Source organism: Coptis chinensis, chromosome 2, assembly GCF_015680905.1.
Source record: "Coptis chinensis isolate HL-2020 chromosome 2, ASM1568090v1, whole genome shotgun sequence".
Taxonomy (NCBI): domain Eukaryota; kingdom Viridiplantae; phylum Streptophyta; class Magnoliopsida; order Ranunculales; family Ranunculaceae; genus Coptis; species Coptis chinensis.
This window is the reverse complement of record NC_141457.1, coordinates 22,316,011-22,335,028: the sequence shown is the minus strand read 5'-3', so window position 1 is coordinate 22,335,028 and position 19,018 is coordinate 22,316,011. Positions and strand designations below refer to the sequence as shown.

Genomic DNA, 19,018 nt, shown 5'->3' with positions numbered 1-19,018 from the left:
GCCTTGAGAGTAGGATCAAGGTTAGCTCCTACATAAATGAACTTGGGGTCATCCTCAGTTCCTAGGTTGAGCTTTTCCTTCATCTCGGTCTAAGCAGTTGCCTCAGTGGGCTAAGTGGCCTCTCGGGTCTTGGTCTCTTGCGGTGTCTCTTTAATTTGAAGGGGTCGGGTGACCTCTGGGGTCTGGACTTTTGGAGGGACGTTTTTGACCGAGCCCCCAGTGTTCTTCTTTTCGAGTTCGCTGCGGGGGGTCTTGGTCAAGGTCTTCACCTTAGAGATGAAGTCTTCTGCCAGCTTAGTTTTGGTGATCTCTCCCTTGTTTTTGAGTGAAGTCCTAGCAGGCTTGTTGACTGAGAAGATCTGATTCCAATTGTGGGCATCGAGCTAGTTGCTTTTGAGCTCCATCATGCCTCTGGGGCTAGGGAAGCACAAAACTTGATGGAGTGTTGATGGCGCTGCTTGCATTTTGTGGATCAACGGGATCCTAAAATAGCAGTATAGGACGAGTTGACATCCATAACACTGAAGCGCGTATTGATGCTGACTTTATCTTCATATGACCCAACTGAGATAGGTAGAATGATGTCTCCTATTTGGTCGGCTCGTGATCTGTTGAATCCATAGAGGGGGGCTATTAGATTGATCATGACTGACCTGGGCATGTTCTTCTCCTTAAGGGTGTGGTAGAATAGGATGCCGCACGAACTGCCTGGGTCGATCAGGACGCGCTTGACAGTCCAATCGCTGATTTTGACGTGGACCACCAAGGCATCATTGTGCGGGAGACACACCTTGTTGAGGTCGGCCTCAGTGAAGGTGATGTCTACTGAGTTGCGGCCATTTGTGCGTCGGATGGGGGTTGCTTGTGAGGAGAACTAGTAGACTTCCTAGAAGGCGCCTACTCATCTCCTTTTCTCCCTTGAGGACGTGACAGAGTCGTCCTGGAAGGTAATCATATTGATGGTTCTGTTGTCTCCGTCAGATGAGTGCTGGCAGCGCTCATGACGAGATCACTCACTGGAGCGACCTCTAGCATGAGAACGAGCTATGATGTTGTTGCGGGGTGGAGTTTGGCTTCGTTCTTGGCGAGCCATGAGTTTGTGGTGCAGGTCACCATCGGCTATATCAATATAGTGCTTGATATGGCCTGCCTCAATGAGGTCATGGAGGTAGTGCTTGAGCCCGCGGTAGTCGTTGGTCTCATGACACTTTGCTTTATAGAAAGCGCAGTATGGCTTCCCTGGTGTGTCTTTTGGCAGCTTTACCTCAGGTCGGTAATAGGTAGTATTTTTTATTTTCTCCAGTATGTAACCTGGAGATCTTGTAAGCACCGTGAACTCTCTTTTAATTGGTTTGGGTTTGGGTGCTGGTCTATTGACCCTGTTGCTTCTTAGAAGATGGGTCGCTATCTAAGATCGTAGCGACCTCACTTGCTGCCTTCAGTCTTCCTTTTTTGAGGCCTTCTGCAAGCTTGATGTACTTCTCTACACGTGCGTACAGTTCGGCCAGTGTTTCAGGATGCTCTTTCATAAGCGACTTGGACAGATTAGTGTTTTTCCTGATCGCGTTGGTGAATGCCATTGTGGCGAATGACTCCTTGAGGCTGCTCATCTCCATGGACAGTAGCTCTGTCTTGAAACGTTCCAGGAAGGTGCGAATTGGTTCGTCACTCTTCTAAGACAACTAGAAAAGTGAATTGAGGTCGGCTGTCTGATGTCTTTTGTGGACGTATTGGCCGGCAGGCGAATTGGTCAGTTAACTTTTCGAAGCTATCGATTGAGTTGGGTTCCAGCGAGTAGAACCAATCGAGAGCTCCATCTTTTAAGCTTGCTGGAAACAAGCGGCACAGTATGTGGTCGAACTCCTATGCACTGTAGAGTGCAAGGCTTTGAATGTAGTGAACTACATGCTGACCAGGGCACATGCTGCCATCGTACATTGCTAACCGAGGCTAAATGAAATCTTTGGGGGAGGGTTTATTGAGTACCTCAAGCGTGAAGGGTGACGCATGGTACGTCTTCAATATATTTTGGACAACCTGAGTGGCGTCCTTATTGCCGGTGCTCTGTTCGATCCACTGGGAGAGGCTGTTGATCTGCTGGTTGACCTCATTGATCCCGTCCTTAGCGGTAACACAATCAGGCTCTGGGACTCAACTTGGGTTTTGAGAGCTGCATTCTCCTGTCAGAGCTGGGCATTATTTGGATTTCTCAATTGCAGATTTGTATATATGTTCGACTGTTCGGCAAGAAATAAGAAAATTTATGTTTTCAACGCACAACAAGAATTAATATGCCTATTGTTTGGACGTGGGACTTAAATTTTTGTTTATAAACTTTGTGAAGGAATGAGTATATTTATATTTTAAGAAAAATGAATTGGTAATTGTAGGTATGGGAGTGTTTATATTTTAGGTTATGTAGTTGCTTATAAAATTTGTACCTAAGTTGGGTATTTACTGGGATTAATCTGTGACTAATGTTTATGAAACCAATGTTTTGTTTCATGTAAAGGCAAAACCATGGAGAACAAAGTATGAGCTGCCGCGGGGCTATAATCCAAATGTTTTAGGTTAGTGGTTGTTTTTAGGTTAAGTATTTAGGAGTGAAATATAGTCTATTAGAGGAAAATTAGGCAATACTTTGCAACTTCAAGGGACAAATTTTAGTTTTGATGTTCTTTGCCTTCGCCATTGGCTTATTTGAGTGGGCTTTATAGACGTGGCACGAGTAGATCCCTCGTTTGAATAGAATAAATAGAAGATTCCAAACATTATATCAAATCATTGTTCTCTCTCGCAAAGTCTTGCATTGTATTAAGCATGCCTAAAATGAAAAGAAAGTTACCAACCAATTATCTTATAGCAAATGTTGATATAGATTCAAATTAATTTGGAACATTCATATAGAATACATAATTGTTTTCGTGGTTGCTAACTTGTCCGGGTTACAAATTTACAATGTTCAAGTGCCTTAATATGCTCATCGTGCTACTATTCTCAGATTTAAGTGTTGGCTCATTTCCTTTTTCCGAACTTACACCTAGTTAACTTTTTGCTCAGGGTGATGTGGAATCAATTGCTTCCAAGAACCCTAAGGAACTTATTGGACTTCTTGAGCAGATCTCCTCGTTCAGATGAACTTAATAGAGAATATGATGCTCTAGAAGAAAAAGCCAAAGCCAAAGAAGAAAAGAAGCACTTGTTTATCGGAGAAGAAAAACAATAGTCATGGAGAGGAAGCAGAAAAAGTAGCATAAAGAAGAGGTTGAAAAGCATCTTCGCTTGCAAGATCAATTAGTATTTATTATGACTTTTGTCAGAACCTTAGCTTGTTGTCATCCTCTTTTAAATTATTATTTATACAACTATATATAAGCTTATAACTACTTTTGTTCCGTGGCTTGCGCCATTAACCGCATTGGAAACCGGACTCATGTTCTTCGTTGGCAATTTTAACCGTGAGGCAATGTGCATTATTTTTCTCCTTGCTTGCATTGAAGAATTATGTCTCAAAGCCAGCCTACCCATATGCATTTTATTGTGAAATGGTGTTCTGATGTGGTATGGTATAGTTGCTCCTTCACCCCTCAATGAAGTTGGACGGCGACTGATACTTAATTGCGTAGTCTACTCCTCATCTTTGATAGTTATCATGTCTTATAGTAAGCCTTTTATGCTGTCATACACATCTTGCATTGTTCATTTCCTTCCAAGTTTTTTTTTGTATCTTTCAACTACTAAATGACACTGTGTTCATAAGCTTTGCTGTTAGGGCAGTTGCATATGCTTGCTTTATCATAATAAGCTAAAAGTATGTTACCTTCCAAATTTGCTCTGTTGGGCATACTTAGGTTTTCTTTTTTTATTCTTGTGAGCTGATTGATTTAATTTTTGCAGAAATCTTTGAAAAGAGAACATTTCTTATGGCAATTGTTGAACATTGAAAAGGATATGGAGAAGGTGAACGAGGACCTTGAAGCTGAAACGAGGAGTCGCAAAGATGTTTTGAAGGAGCAAAAAGACTATGAACTTGAAGAAAGTTCTAAAAGAAGGGAACAAGCTGGATACCTAAAAGAGATCACGTTGCGCGAAAAGAGAATTGCAGATAAGAAAAGTATAATTAATAAGAAGGTTAGTCAACTTCTTATTGTTATGTACTTACTTTTCCATTGATTTCGAAACTACTTTATATTGTACTTTTTCTTTTCTTTTCTTTTACTAAATTTTGCTAGATGGGGACTAGAATATTGATATTGCCACCTAGATGAACGCTGACACAAAAAATCATTGGGATTTTAACAAATAGGATAACCTATTTTGTTGCATATTGGATTAGTTTGGCATTTTTCTTCTGTTGATCCTTGAAAGCAAAATTCCATTTGTTATATAAACATAGTAGTACTCTTCCAGGGGTCAATAGGCATCTACAAGAAAACTTAGACATCCCCAACTAGGTTAGCAACCCCTAGCCCACTTATGACTTATCCATTGGAATCCCATGTCATACTCCCTTACAACCAACTCAAAGTCTTGAAATCAAAAGGTTTTAAATATTGATCCCCTATTGGTTTGGGCATTTATAAGATTTGGTTTACCACTTTTTGCTTTACTTTCAATTGTTGGGTGTTCAATTAAAGGGGTTTATTTATTATACTTCTTCCATATTCTCAAAGTTTGTTCAATTACCATCAAGAACTATGTTAAATTATGTCTCTACCCTATAATTATAAAAGGAACAGTGAATTTGAATGTCTTAGAGAGCCTGTCAATTGTAGCAGGTCTGCTTATTCAGGTAGTGGCTTATCCCATTTCATCTCGATACCGCACACCGCTGACAAACCATGGTGTCCGAAAGCAAGTGCCCATGCGCTTGTAAGAGAGTGAAACTGATGATAGCCGAGACAAGTTGTTGCATCTTAATTTGTGTAATTCATAGATACCGCCCCGATGCATGGATTAATGCTTCAAAACATAGGAATTGATGGAGTTTCATTAGTACCGAACGAAAAAGAACTTAGCCCGAGTTGCGGACAGATTGTTGAGACATTTTACATGTCGTGGTCTTTTCACTCTTTTGCAATCGGTGGATTTTTAACGTTTTTCTTCGGACCCTAAGCTGTCAAACATTTGTTTTCAAGGGTCCTCCGGGCACCTAAGGCTCTGATTTGCTTATGAATGTAGTTGTAGACTTGTAGTTTGTCAAAGGCAGCTTTGGGAAGCCTAGCATCTTAACCACCACCCCCACGCAGTAGCACTGTTCTTCTTATTGAACATTCATCAATGTTTTCTTTTAAAATTTCTTCATCTCATTTTCAGCAAAGAATCGGTTGTTGCAATTGCACCTCGCTTTCTTGTTTGTATTCCCGTTATATAAGCTTTTAGTTCTATCCCTCGTGACATCTTCCTTTTTTCACAAAGAACCCGAAGCTTTTGAAGTTAAAGGAGGAAGTATCTCCCATCAATTCAAAAAATCAAAAGCAAAAGGAAGGAGCTAGATAGGAAGAGAGAAGAACGAGGGAAGCATGACGTAAGAAATTAAAATGCTACGCAATATTTTTGTGATGTGACGGACGATTAAACAATCTAAAAGGCAACGATGGGGCTAGAAAAATTAAACTTGTCGACAAGTGACGACCAAACGAGGGAATACCACAGATGTAAGTGTCACCTAACATAATGGAAACTTGTTTGATACATTTTTCCTTCGCTTTGATTGTTATGCAAGGACTTCAATATCATCTTTTGGTTGTTTCATATTAGGGTAAATCATTCTCATTGCTCAAGAAATATACTCTTGATAGTGTCCTTTTTAGAACTGATAATTTAGTAATCTTTTGTTTTACTGAAATGTCAAACAAGTGCACACTTGTCAATTTGGACGATAGAAAGATTTAAGTGGAAATATTTGTTGCCTTCACCCATTAAGAATGTTTGACTTATGCTATTACACTGTAAATTTTGGAAAATACCAATGTATAATATACCAATTTTTGAAATGTGTTGTTTGTGACTTTGTGTAATTTATTTTATGATATGCGAAACCTCAAATTAGGTAGTATTTAGCAGGGGTGTATGGCAAAATAGATTCTACCAAATAATATTTATTATTTAAAAAAAAAAATTAAACCAATACGACGGCAAATAGTATCCTTACTTGACTTCCTGAAGCAATATACGACGGGTGGTTATGTTCCACATTTGAAAACTTGCAATTCCATTACAAAAGAAATTTGCGACGGTTCTGAGTGTCCTATATTTAACAACAGCTTCTACTGTCGCACACCCGTCGCATTTCTAATTCAACTTGCCATATTTTTTTCCGTCGTTAATATTAACGATAGGGCGATTTGCGACGAACTCGAGGACACTATTTTCCATCGTAAATCTCAATTTAGGACGGATTTTGCCGTCGTTTTTGGCCATTTCTGATGTAGTGTTTGTAAGTTGCGGCCATACTAAATTTTGGAAAATACCAACCTTGTCTACTTGTTTATTGGGCTAGGTTTTTAAGGACTTGGGCTACTCTTAATGGGGCACATTAGAGCCGGGTATCCAGCAATCCACCTCCTGAATAGTGTTGTTAATTAAAAGAGTGTGAAATTGTGAATAGAAGGATGAAAGATCCCCTGCCAAAAAGCCAGAGAGTAGCTGGAGGAACAGCTAAGGTCTAGAATTAGGAAGCTGTATATTAGTTTGTGATCAGGGAACAAGTACATTGGAGCTGGAGAATTCTTCTAGGTACTGGAACTTTTCAACTGCAAATGAAATCTACTTCCAAGTTCCATGCATTCATGTGGCCAGATCCAAATAACATATTTGCTTTTGTTGAAATTGTAAACCCCCCCCATATCTGTCCCACCTAGTTATAACTAGTTGCCCAGTCATTTATTTGGTCCCATACTACCATTTGTTCTTTAAAATGAGTCATGTATTGGGCGCCACACGAATTGGATTGGGCAGCCTCCAGCCCAAGCCCAAACAACGAAGTCCAAAAAAAATCCCAGTACACCCCCACCTAAATCGCGAAAACCGGGAAAACATTTTCAACCGGTATCATCTCTCTCGCGTACCAAACCAAAACTCAACCAAAAATCAAAAACCAAAAACAAACCAAAAACAAAACTTGATTTTGTGCAAGGATAGTTTCGTTGGTGCAAACAAGGATTTCTTCAGTTTCGAATATCAATTGGTGAGTGCATTTTGTTTAATTTTTTTTAAATTCAACTCTAGTTTCTCAATTTGTAGTTTCTATTGTTGATTTTTATATAATGCAAGTTATTTGGACTATTGGTACGAAGTATTGTTTGAGAAAAATTGAAATGATCCGGTGAGGTCGTTTTGAAGATGCACGACTCAGTGAGGTCGTTTTGGAAATGTCCCAAACGACCCAGTGAGGTCGTTCGAATGTTTTTATTTTATTTATAATATTCTTAAATATTCTTTGTATTGTTGAATTGTACCCGTTAATATTCTTTGTACCTGTTATAGATATATAGCGGTCATATCTATTTTACTAAGTTATTCAATAATTCCTTTTGGTTATCACCTTGTTTTAGCCGATGTCAGTATAGGGGTTTTGTTATGGATTGCCATTTCCAGTATTGCTCCTATTGGACTTCTTATGTCAGGATATGGATCAAATAATAAATATTCATTTTTGGGTAGTCTACGAGCCGCTGCTCAATCGATTAGTTATGAAATACCATTAACTCCATGTGTGTTATCAATATCTCCAAGTGCGATTCGTTAGGACATAAACTTTTTTTTACCTATTTTTTTCCATCATTCAGGGCGATGAACTAAACCAGATAGTTATATGAGTGAAAAAAAACAGCTTAGAAATTGGCAGTAAAAAGAATGAGTCTCATTCCCTAAGTACAAGAGTTAAGCGAGAACATAAACATAAACAAGAGAAACGCTTTTACCCCAAGATTGGTCGATTGGTCATCATAGTTTGAAGCGGGTACAAAGGATCAACTCTGTATGGGGTTTTACTATTGTATGGATTACCATATCGGGGATCGAACAAAAATGAGTGGACGGTTAGGAATACCAAGGTACACAAAGGATTAGTAATGGAGATAATGTAGATTATATAAAGATGTATTTCTGCATAAAAATAAAAGGAATCCTGGGGCCTTAAGTTGGTAGAAATGACCAAGCAAGATTTCCCCATGATCCCGATCCAGAGTATGCTCTTACCCACTTATTAAACAAATTACTATTAGAAACGAAGTAATCCTTTAATTTATATTATTATTATAAGGAATTAGATCAATTCAGAAGCATTTTTTGGTTATTATGGCAAACGGAATTACATTGGTCTAATTTGTGACTCTCCGATGTTTACTTTATCTACCCTACAAGTATAACGAGATAATATTGAACCGGTCGTTAGATTTATTTGTGGCCATGGAGGAGTCGTATGAGGTGAAAATCTCATGTACAATTTTGTAGTAGTGATGGGAATAGTGATGTTATCACCGACCATAATTATCTAACAGTTCAAGTACAGTTGATATAGTTGAGGCACAATCAAAATATGGTTTTTGGGGGTGGAATCTTTGGCGTCAGTCTATAGGGGATTTTTTTTTTTTTTTTTTTTTTTTTTTCCTTAGCGGAATGTGAAAGATTGCCTTTTGATTTACCAGAAGCCGAGGAAGAATTAGTAAGCATGTTATCAAACCAAATATTCCAGTATAAAATTTGGTTTATTTTATGTTGCTTCCTATCTAAATCTACTAGTTTCTTCATTATTTGTAACAATTCTTTATTTGGGTGGTTGGAATCTATCTATTCCCTACATATTAATTCCTGGGCTTTTTGGAATAAATGAAGTGGGCAGAGTCTTTGAAACGACAATTGGTATCTTTATTACATTAGCTAAAGCCTATTTGTTCCTATTCATTCCTATCACAACAAGATGGACTTATTATAGTGTTATTATAGTGTTAAAGCTTATTTGTTCATGTTCCTAAAGCTTAGTGTTAAAAATCAAAATATGATTTAGATTTGATTAAACTTATTATAGTTACTAATACTTATTTTATTTTTCTTTGTAGCAATAGGTCCTCAATCAAAGAATGTGAAGAATGTAGCGAAAACTACATTCAAGGGTGTAAAGAAGTTGTTAGGCGGCAGTTCCTCTAGTGGTGACGCGGTTGAAAGAAAGAGACAAAGGGGAGAGGGCTTAACGGCATCATTGTGTAGAGGGGACCACAAAGTAAAAGAGGTTCCTGAGATTCCTAAATTTCATTCATTGAGTGAAGATAGTGTAGATATTATAGATAGCGATAACAATATAGGTTTAGATGTAAATATAGATCGTAGGAAGAGTATAGTGGAAGAGAAGAGTGAGGAAGGTGATAAAGAGGATGACAATGGGGATGAGGAGGAGGAGCAGGATGATGATGTGGAAGAAAATATGGTAGAAGTCGTACCACCAGTGGAAGAAGCACCTCTGGTATTGGATTTTGTGAGAAAATCCAATGATGATTTGGAGTTCAAAAGAGGTGAGTATGGGGGTGGCCCGTATGAGTCAGAGTTGTTGTATGACTATGCGGTGCATGTCGCTCGCGATGTTTGGGAGAAAAGGGTACTATTTTGATTTTCTTTTACTAAATCTTTTGTTTCTGCTCATATATATCTAATGCGTGTTTGGTTATTTCAGGAGGATCGTTTAGCGTTGAAGTGTGTTTTGCACTTAGCGAAGTTATGCCAATGGGATTTCATGAATGAATTTAGAAGGTTTCTGAGATTTGCCCACGAGCTGAGAAGGACTAGGTTGTATGATCTTGTGTTAAGTTATCACGAGCATATGGATCCACCATTGGTCTTTGCATTTGTGGAGATGTGTTATCCAGAGACCAACACCTTCCATATGCCATTTGGGGAGATGATTGTGACTTTGGACGATGTTGTGCAAATATGTGGAGTCACAATTAGAGGAAGAGCTATGCAAGGAGATAGTGAGTTGAACTTACAACAATCGATAAATCTCCTACACCGTGCTCTCGGTCTTCCCATTTATTTGATTAAGGCAGAGATGGAAGCTAGAAAGTTTACTTCAAAAGTAAGGCTAGAATTCCTCTAGACGCATTTTGTTAACAAGGTTCATGATAAGCCCATATGTGACGCTACTAAGGTGGTGGAGAAGGCCTCGAGTTTGCAGGAAGTCCAAAAGGCTGTCAGAGTTTTTATCCTGTTTTTCTTTGGATGTACCATTTTTATTGACAAGTTTGGGACTTGAGTGCCTCTATGTTATCTAAGGCCGTTGTTGAAATTTAGTGAGATAGGAGAGTATGCATGGGGTGCAACAATTTTGGCGTTTTTATATAGAGGTCTTGGGGTTGCCACATGTGCGAAGGTGAAAGGGGTTACAGGCTATATGACTCTTCTATAGGTAAAACTTTAGTATTTTAGATATTATTTTTAATGTTAATTTTATTACTCTATCAATATATTAACTATTTGTGTATATATATATCTAGGCGTGGATTTATGAGTACTTCCTGGTATTCAGACCAATCCCAAACATGGACTATAGCTTGTCTCAGGTGCGTGCTTATAGACACACAGTAGTCGCTTTGCACTATGACGATACAACGAATGCATTGCAGTATTAGCGATCGATACTTGATGATATGAATTGTTTTAATGTAAGTATTTAAGTTTAAGTATTTAAGTTTGTTTATATATTTTTTTTTAGTAATTGATCATTGGAGTTGTTAATGACACATTTGATTTTGTTTCAAGTTGATTGGCATTCCTACAATAATGTCAGAGCTACAAGCCCGATCGATAACATTGCATTTTTTCAGGGATAGATATATTTTTTCAACATTGTCGAGCTTTATGCTATCACAAGAGTTGTGCGTTAGTTGGGTCACGTGCAACTTATACCCGTAGATCCTCCAACACCAAATTGGAGGACAAGAACTGTAGCAGGACGCAGGTATGAGGTGAAATGGACTAATATTGGGCCAACTTACTAGGAGTCATGGCTAAATCACGTGATCCAACCCTACAATCGAGGACCTATCTCGTCTTATCCATGGGAGTGTCATCCAAACTACATGACTTGGTATGCGAAGAATTCTCACGTTCGATTGGTGAATCCTGAGCGTTTTCCTATTCATTTCTCCCTAGAACATTTCCCAAATGTACACCGATTGTGAGTATTGTGATATTTAATTGAGTTTCTTTAATTGTGATTTTTTTCATTCGATTGGTAACTTATCTTGATTTCTCTTTTTTCGACAGAACGATATCATCGATGAAACTAGTCGCATGCTAGAGAGAGGTCTACAATTGGCTAGGAATAATATTCCAGAGGAAGCAAGGTCCTCCTTCGAACAGGCGTACAACTTGACTAGGTGCAAGTACAGTGCTGGGCATTATAATGAATGAATATGTAATTTGTAAGGAATGGATGGATGTTTGATTTTGAATGAATGATGTTTGATTTTGGAATGAATAGATGTTTGATTTTGAATGAATGATGGATGTTTGATTTTGAATGAATGATGTTTGAAACTATAATGAATGATGTTTGATTTTGGAATGAATGAATGTTAAGTGAAATTTGTTGTTATTTGAATGAATGAATTTTGGAATGAATGGATGTTTGATTTTGAATGAATGATGGATGTTTGATTTTGAATGAATGATGTTTGAAACTATAATGAATGATGTTTGATTTTGGAATGAATGAATGTTAAGTGGAATTTGTTGTTATTTGAATGAATGAATTTTGGAATGAATGGATGTTTGTGTGGTTGTATGGATATGAAAGTGTTGTAAAAACAAAATAAAATTCTAATTTTTTTTTTGTCCAAACGACCTAGCCATGTTGTCCCCTTGTAATCTCAAACAACCCAGCCACATCGTTTGGTATAAAGGTCAAACGACTACTTCAGATCGTTTCATGAAAAAACAGAGAACTTTTCTTTAACGACCAGCTCAGACCGTTTGGCTCCAAAGTCAAACGACCTAGCCACATCGTTTGGCATGAAGGTCAAACGACCAGCTCAGATCATTTGGCTCAAAAACCATACAACTTTTCTCAAACGACCAACTCAGATCATTTGGTTTAAAGGTCAAACGACCAGCCCACATCGTTTGGTTCAAAGGTAAAACGACTTGACCATGTCGTTTGGGGTAAAATCAAGTAAAATCAAATAAAATCAAATAAAATTATACTTATTTCAAATTACATAAAAATATCATATTGACAACATACGAACATTATTTCCAAATCACTTGATTGCTGTCCGAATCAACTTAGTTGATCACTCGATTTCCAAATCAAATCAAATAAAATCCCTAACATTATTTCCAAATAACATAAAAATCAAATCAAATTACACTTGTTCCAAATTACATCAAAATAACATGTCAAAATGAATTTACAAATTACATCAAAATATCATATCAACAACATACGAACAACTTAGTCGATAACATGCACTGTTAGGTCTTCAATGGGCTCGTCTTCCCGTATTAGATTGGGAATATTTAATGGCATAAATTGCAATTGCCTTTCCGTGAATGCCAAATTCCAACTTTCAGCAATATCATATCGAGCTATAAGCCATTGGCGCATTACTGAAGAAACCGGACAATCTTCAACAAGTTCAATATTGACAAAATGATTTCTACCAACATGTGCGCTACCCAATACTTTTGTCACTCTCTTAGGATTTTCTTGGGTTCTCAGCGGCATGATAAGGAAGCACTAACGAGCTCCTAAATGCAGGAGGACAACATTAAATCTTGAAGCAAATAGGTATCCAACAAAGGGCATGCTCATCTACTTATTTAAGGGTGTGTAACCTTCTTCATATAGGATTGTTTTCATCATATAAACAACCTCATTTTGAGTGTACAAAGTACAATAAAGGGGGAGGTGGTCAATAAGCTCTTGGTACAAGTCCTTTCTCATCTGCGGCCAATCTTCTTGACTTCTTCCTAATGCAATGCACAAAGCTCTATAACCGCAGCTGTCATCGCCAACAGGGTCATTGACTATAACAATGTATTTGTGCATTTCTTCAGGAATATCCAACCCATAATTCTTAGGACCCCTCGTCTTTCCAAAGTCTACCCCATCTTTCACATTTCGTGGTGTGGCTATTTTGGAGAAACCTTATTTCTTAGTGTGGTTGTTTTTGGTGTTTTTGGAGAAAGATTCTTTCTTGGTGTGGTTACTTTTTGTGTTTTTTGAGAAGCCTTATTTCTTGGTGTGGTGTGGGTATTTTGGGTGGGCGTAGTGTTTGGTCATGGTCATGTTGAGAATGCTCAAAATGAGATGAATCTCGCTTTGAAGAGTTCTCATCTCCAGTTGGAAGCTTTCTCTTGCAGCTACCTTTCGGTTGACCTTTGGTTTTTGCTTCCTCATGAGGTGGTACTAGCCATGTAGTTTCTAGTATGGCAATCTCCATAAGCTTCCTAATCATAACCCTCTGCTCTTCTTCAGAAACCATTACAAACCTTTTCATGAACAAGTCGATCGAAGGTGTAACATCGGGACCAACACCCACTGACACATTGGGAGAAGTAGACAATGTTTTCCAAAAAGGGTCAATAGCAGTCAAAGGGATGGACCGCTCTTGCCCTTCAAACACAATTAATTCATGAGCACATGGCAGTCCATGGCTCGTGTGCAAATAGCACCAACACTTGATCTCTCCATCTTTAACACGTTTTACGCGGGTATCTATTTCTTCAAATTGCAAGTCCAAACACTTGCGTGAGATAAGGCATATGAGTTCACGAAACAAAGGAATCTGGTGGTGGTGCTGAGTTACAATCATACTCCTCTCAAAAGTAGCTCTAATCTAAGACATCTGGATCTCTAGAATTGGTTGGATTAAGCTAAACATACTTAAAAAATATGACAGCTTGCATTTCCTAGTACACGCTTCACCTGAGCATGAGACCCTTCAACTCTATTGGTCGTTGTACTCCTAAAGTGAATGTGTTGGTCAGTTTAACAACATACGAATCGATCCCTATGAGGAAACCAAGTCTCTGGCAAATAACTAACAAAATTGGAGTACTCAACCCTGTAATATTTTTCCAAAGCATTCCATATACGATGGAAAATAACCTCCGTCTTCAATTTGACTATAGTGTTCCATGAGAACTGGGCCTTCTCTACAAGTTCTGTGGTTGGGAAAATATCAAACATTTTGAAAGGTCGCACGTAACGATATGCCATCTACATAGATGCTTGTGTGCATTAGGGAGAACTTTGTCAGTAGAACTCATCAGAGCCAAGTCCCTGCCAGACACGATCACGGATGGGCTTATGTCATCAAGTAAGCCACTAAACTGACACATGGCCCACTCATAGTCGACTGTTATTTCAGACTGAAGTAGCACCTGACACACAGTGAAAGACTTTCACGTTGAACTCACCCAAACAAACTGTACGAAAGGCCACCGATACCTGTTAGTTTTGTAGGTAACGTCTAACATGAAAACTGTTGGAAAAGTCCAAGCCAACTTAACACCTTCTGGATGGGCCCATAACAACCTCGTTATTTCCTCGGTATTCTCATCCTCTTTCAACTCCTCAAAATAATTTTCTTTTGCTAACAACCCACGCAATCTCTCTAATAGTGTGAGACCGATCATATCCAATCTCCTCACTTTCTGCCTTGCAGTGTAGACTTGGGATATACTAGATATGTTTTCATGATACCTATTCTTGATGGAATCCAAAATTTGACAAGTACTCAGACTCAGGAACGGTCAAACGAGTAGCAAATTCATGTCTTTCAAGGGTCTTCGCCAATACATGGTTGTGAATACCATTTCTAGCTTCTATTTTCCAACTATCAACAGTGCCGCATTGGAAAACACCTTTTAACTTAAATGGACATCCTGATTTCTTGGTTCCCGACCTTCTCTTATCAACCCTCCATACGCCTTCCTTCTTGTGTGACCGATACATGATAAACGTAAAATGAATAGTTTTACCTACGCATAAATGATAGAATTTAAATGCAAGAAAAACTAAAACAAAACTCGTGTCTAATTACTTATCAAAGATTTCTACTCTCGAATCTATCGAAATAGAGTTGGAGTAAAAGATTCGTTCCACTCCTAGTTCTTTAGAATTAGCGTTTCCTAAGTTTATCGGTCCATCCAAAGTCAATGAGAGATTTACGAATTTATACTACAATGCAAATTATACTAACAAGATATGAATTTATACGACTATGGAATACTAAATTGATACTAGATAAAGAATTAGAAGGGATTGATTCCACCTTAACTCGACTTAATTTACTAACGAAGAATCGTCGTAATCCGAATTGAATTGCTTTCGCATATAATTAGTTCTTCCTAATCCCTAGTTGTTCATGGTAATTTCTACCAACTAACATCTAGCATGTGAAACAATCAAACCCATTCTCATGGTTAACTAATCGTTTCTAGAATGGAATGGAAATTACGACTACTCTACGCTAACACAAATGAAGCTTCATCAAGGTTTCTTCAACCCCCTCTAATGGAGGTTTAGCCTAGAATCATTATGCCATCATTTCCCAATGAAATTAAACAAGACATCATATAAAGATTGTAAATTTACTTATTTCAATTCAAATGGAAATCAAATTATGCAAGAATTGATTGAAACTAACAATGATAATAACTAAATCTAGGAATCGAAACTACAATGATTAATGAAATGAAACTATATTATGAAGAACAAACTACTTTATTGATCTAATACGTAATCAGCATTAACTCTTATTTATTACTCGCATAATTGGTCTAAAAGTATTATTGTTAAGGGGTTAAAACTACAGTTTTGGGCTCTTATCAAACCACCCCAAATAGCATTTTGCTTGTCCTCAAGCAAATATGAGAAATTAGAATAAGTGACCAAAAATGGAGTTCTAACTACTCTCGTTTTGCCGAGTGCGATTGCATTGACCATATTCAACAAGGCCTTAAACCACTAGTAATTCCCTAGTGGATGAGTTATAGCCTCGTGAGAGTTTTCCAGTGAAAATACTCACAAACTTCATCTATACTACAATGACTAAGAAATAAACTATTGTTTCCTTATCTATGTCTCAATTATCTATACATCTCACTAGCAATGAATACAGAATAATCAAGTCGAAACCTAAGCTAATATATGCATAATAATTAGTCATGTACGAATAAACATATATACAATGAGTAATACTATGAAATGCACTAGCAGGCCCGTTTCTGAAAACTCGGAATAGCGTCCTTAAGTAGGTCCTCACATAAATGTCAAGACAAAAACCACTTTGATTTTTCCGCTCAAGTTTCGTTACTCCAGTGTGCAGTGGGCACACTTTACCTTACAATCTCAATGATACACAAGGAAGCCGGAGTCGATCAAACACATCTGCCACTTACTATCACACTAACCTATTCCTAATTGAGCTAGAGGTCTTTATTAGGTGTTGCGGGGATTACGAGATGGTTTAAGAATGAAGAAAATGGGTATTCAAAAAGGACAAGTCTGAGATAATAGAGTCTTCATGTTATGTAACTAGAGAAAACCTTGTTCCTTACTTTTGCTTCTACACTTTGTTTCCATCCTTAGCCATATATATATTTATTTTTTGGCTTTTGACTCATTTGATTCTATTTTTAGAGTTTTAACTCTTTATTTTCTTTTATTTATTTATTTTTTATTTGGATCTTTATTTTCTTATCTGAAGCGACTAACAAATTCTCGATTTCAAAGGTCTTTCTCTTCTCTATTCTTCATCTCTATTCTAAGACTCATTCAAAGAATGAGTAGGCTGATATATATATTTTTTTATTTTGTTTTGTTTTTGTAACAGGGTAAAGGATTTGCGGTTTATGAAAGGCTAAAGAAAGGCTCAGAGGGGCGACTAGTGGAAAATAATTTCATAGGTTTGAATTTTTGGCTATATCAATCCAAAGAGGGCCTAAATTCTCGCTTAGGATATGGTATAGTGATCAAGCAAGTGGACGTGTGATTTCTCTATCCGGATTTTACTTCTTCCTTGTGTCATTTCTCAAATATTTCATTCATATAAAGCTTTAGGCTATATTCTCACAGGATTTGTAGAATAAGTACTCTAGCCTAGATTTCAGAAACTTACTGCCAACAATCATAGATACTCATGTAACTTATTTATAGATAGATGCAAAGATTATTACCTACATATTAACCTAAGTTTCTAAAAACTATTCTAATGCAAAAGCTACGTGATACTTCTAGATTATTGAGAGCATAGAGAAAGAAAACAATACCAATATTCTTAAGTGTATAGCATAAACTTTTTATTTATATTTTTAAATTTTTTGAATTTTTTAACTAGAAAACAAGTGCATATTATACATATCTATATCCTAACAGATGCCTTAATTACACGTGTTTCTATGCCCCCCAAACAAGAAGCATGCTTTGTCCTCAAAGTATTTAAATAAATAGGGTAGAGAAATACCATGGAAACACGTGAAATTCTGGAACATCTTTAAAACAAGGTTAAAACATACTAATATAGAAAAAGAAGAAGACGCAACTCTATATGAGTTCTACTCGTTATGGGGTTAACAAGAATCAAATTGCTTGGGACATAAGCAGACACTAACTGAAACTAAAAACTTACCTTAACTCCCGCGTCTAAGCATTATCCTCCTCATCTTCCTCTCCAAAGAGGTGAGGTTCCTTTGCATCCTGCCACGCCATGATAACTTGCCAGGCTCGCCGCCGTGTGTCATTAACTTGTGCTAACCTGTCGAGTGTTACTATGTATGATGGGGTGTAAGGAGCAACCAAATGAGGTTGCACCTGCCATCCCGGCCAAGTTATTGCTTGAAATGAGTGAACCACCCAATTGGTGGGTCTCATGACTTCAACCCTTTTCCAATCAGTGAACTGGGTACAGAGTTCAGGTAAACAAGCGCGCATGATGCGGCAAACCAAAACAGGCATAAGAAGATACTTAAGCCTCATGCTATGGGCTCTCTTAAGACTAGACACTAATACTCGGGGAATGTCATAGCAGCGACGTCCCTCAGCTAAAGCAAGGAAAATGTCACCAGCAGTACTATTTGCAGAAGTAAACTGCCACTCCCCTAAAATATTCATCATAATGAATAACATGGTGGTGCCTACATTCAGGGATAGGCTACCAAGGGCTATATTATAATGCCCTTGGTCCATTATACGAAACACCCCTCCCCCATAATACTCATGGAAATATGTATAGTTATAGAGGTACGCATTATCGGTCATATATCCCCACGTGTGCAAAGGGTCAGGCAAGGGCAATCCCGAAATTAACGCTAACAAATACTTATTGAATTCTAGTGGCGTGTCATCAACCACGATGGAGAATTCTTGTTCTCCATCCTGGTTACAATAGAAACTAACATTATTGTAAAAATATTTAGTAAGCTTAGGTGAATACGAGTCGTCTTCACTTACCAGTAGATGCCGCCATCCTAACTGCAAGATCCTATCGCGGAACTAATGTCCATAAGACTCGCTTCCCAACAAGTCGTCGAAAGATTGTTCAGGTATGACTGTAGGAGATGTCATCACAAAACTACTCTAGAGAACCCTATGGCGATCATCCCGAACAATCCACGAAAAAATCGATGTTTTCGTGTTTATGGAGGTCGGGGGTGTGGGCCCCAATCGATCGAAGCGCATCTCCCACTGAAACTTGACTTACAGTGTTTTGGGAGTGGGTCGTGCTCAGGTTTGGTCTTGGGAGGGCGCAGTCGCGCTCAAGGGAAACTGGACTTACCGTGATTTGGGTGCGGGTGGCGCTCCACTGAGGCGCAGGCGCGCTTCGAGTTGCTGAAGTGTTAAAGTGAAGAAGAAAAAAGGGAAACTTGGGAGTGAAAGGTGAGAGATGAAACTGGGATGTAGTGTGGGTTGTGTGTGGAGAATGAATGAAGTTTATATAGGTTTTGAGTTTCCAAAACGAATCTGGAAGTTGTCAAAAATTTTAAGGCAATTTCCGGAAACAAAAAATTTCCA

General features: G+C 38.0%; 1 pseudogene; it reads left to right on the top strand.

Moving 5' to 3' along the window:
* The first annotated feature begins 2,007 nt into the window (after nt 1–2,007).
* LOC147515379 (uncharacterized) lies at nt 2,008–5,539 on the top strand (annotated as a pseudogene).
* The last annotated feature ends 13,479 nt before the right edge of the window (nt 5,540–19,018 follow it).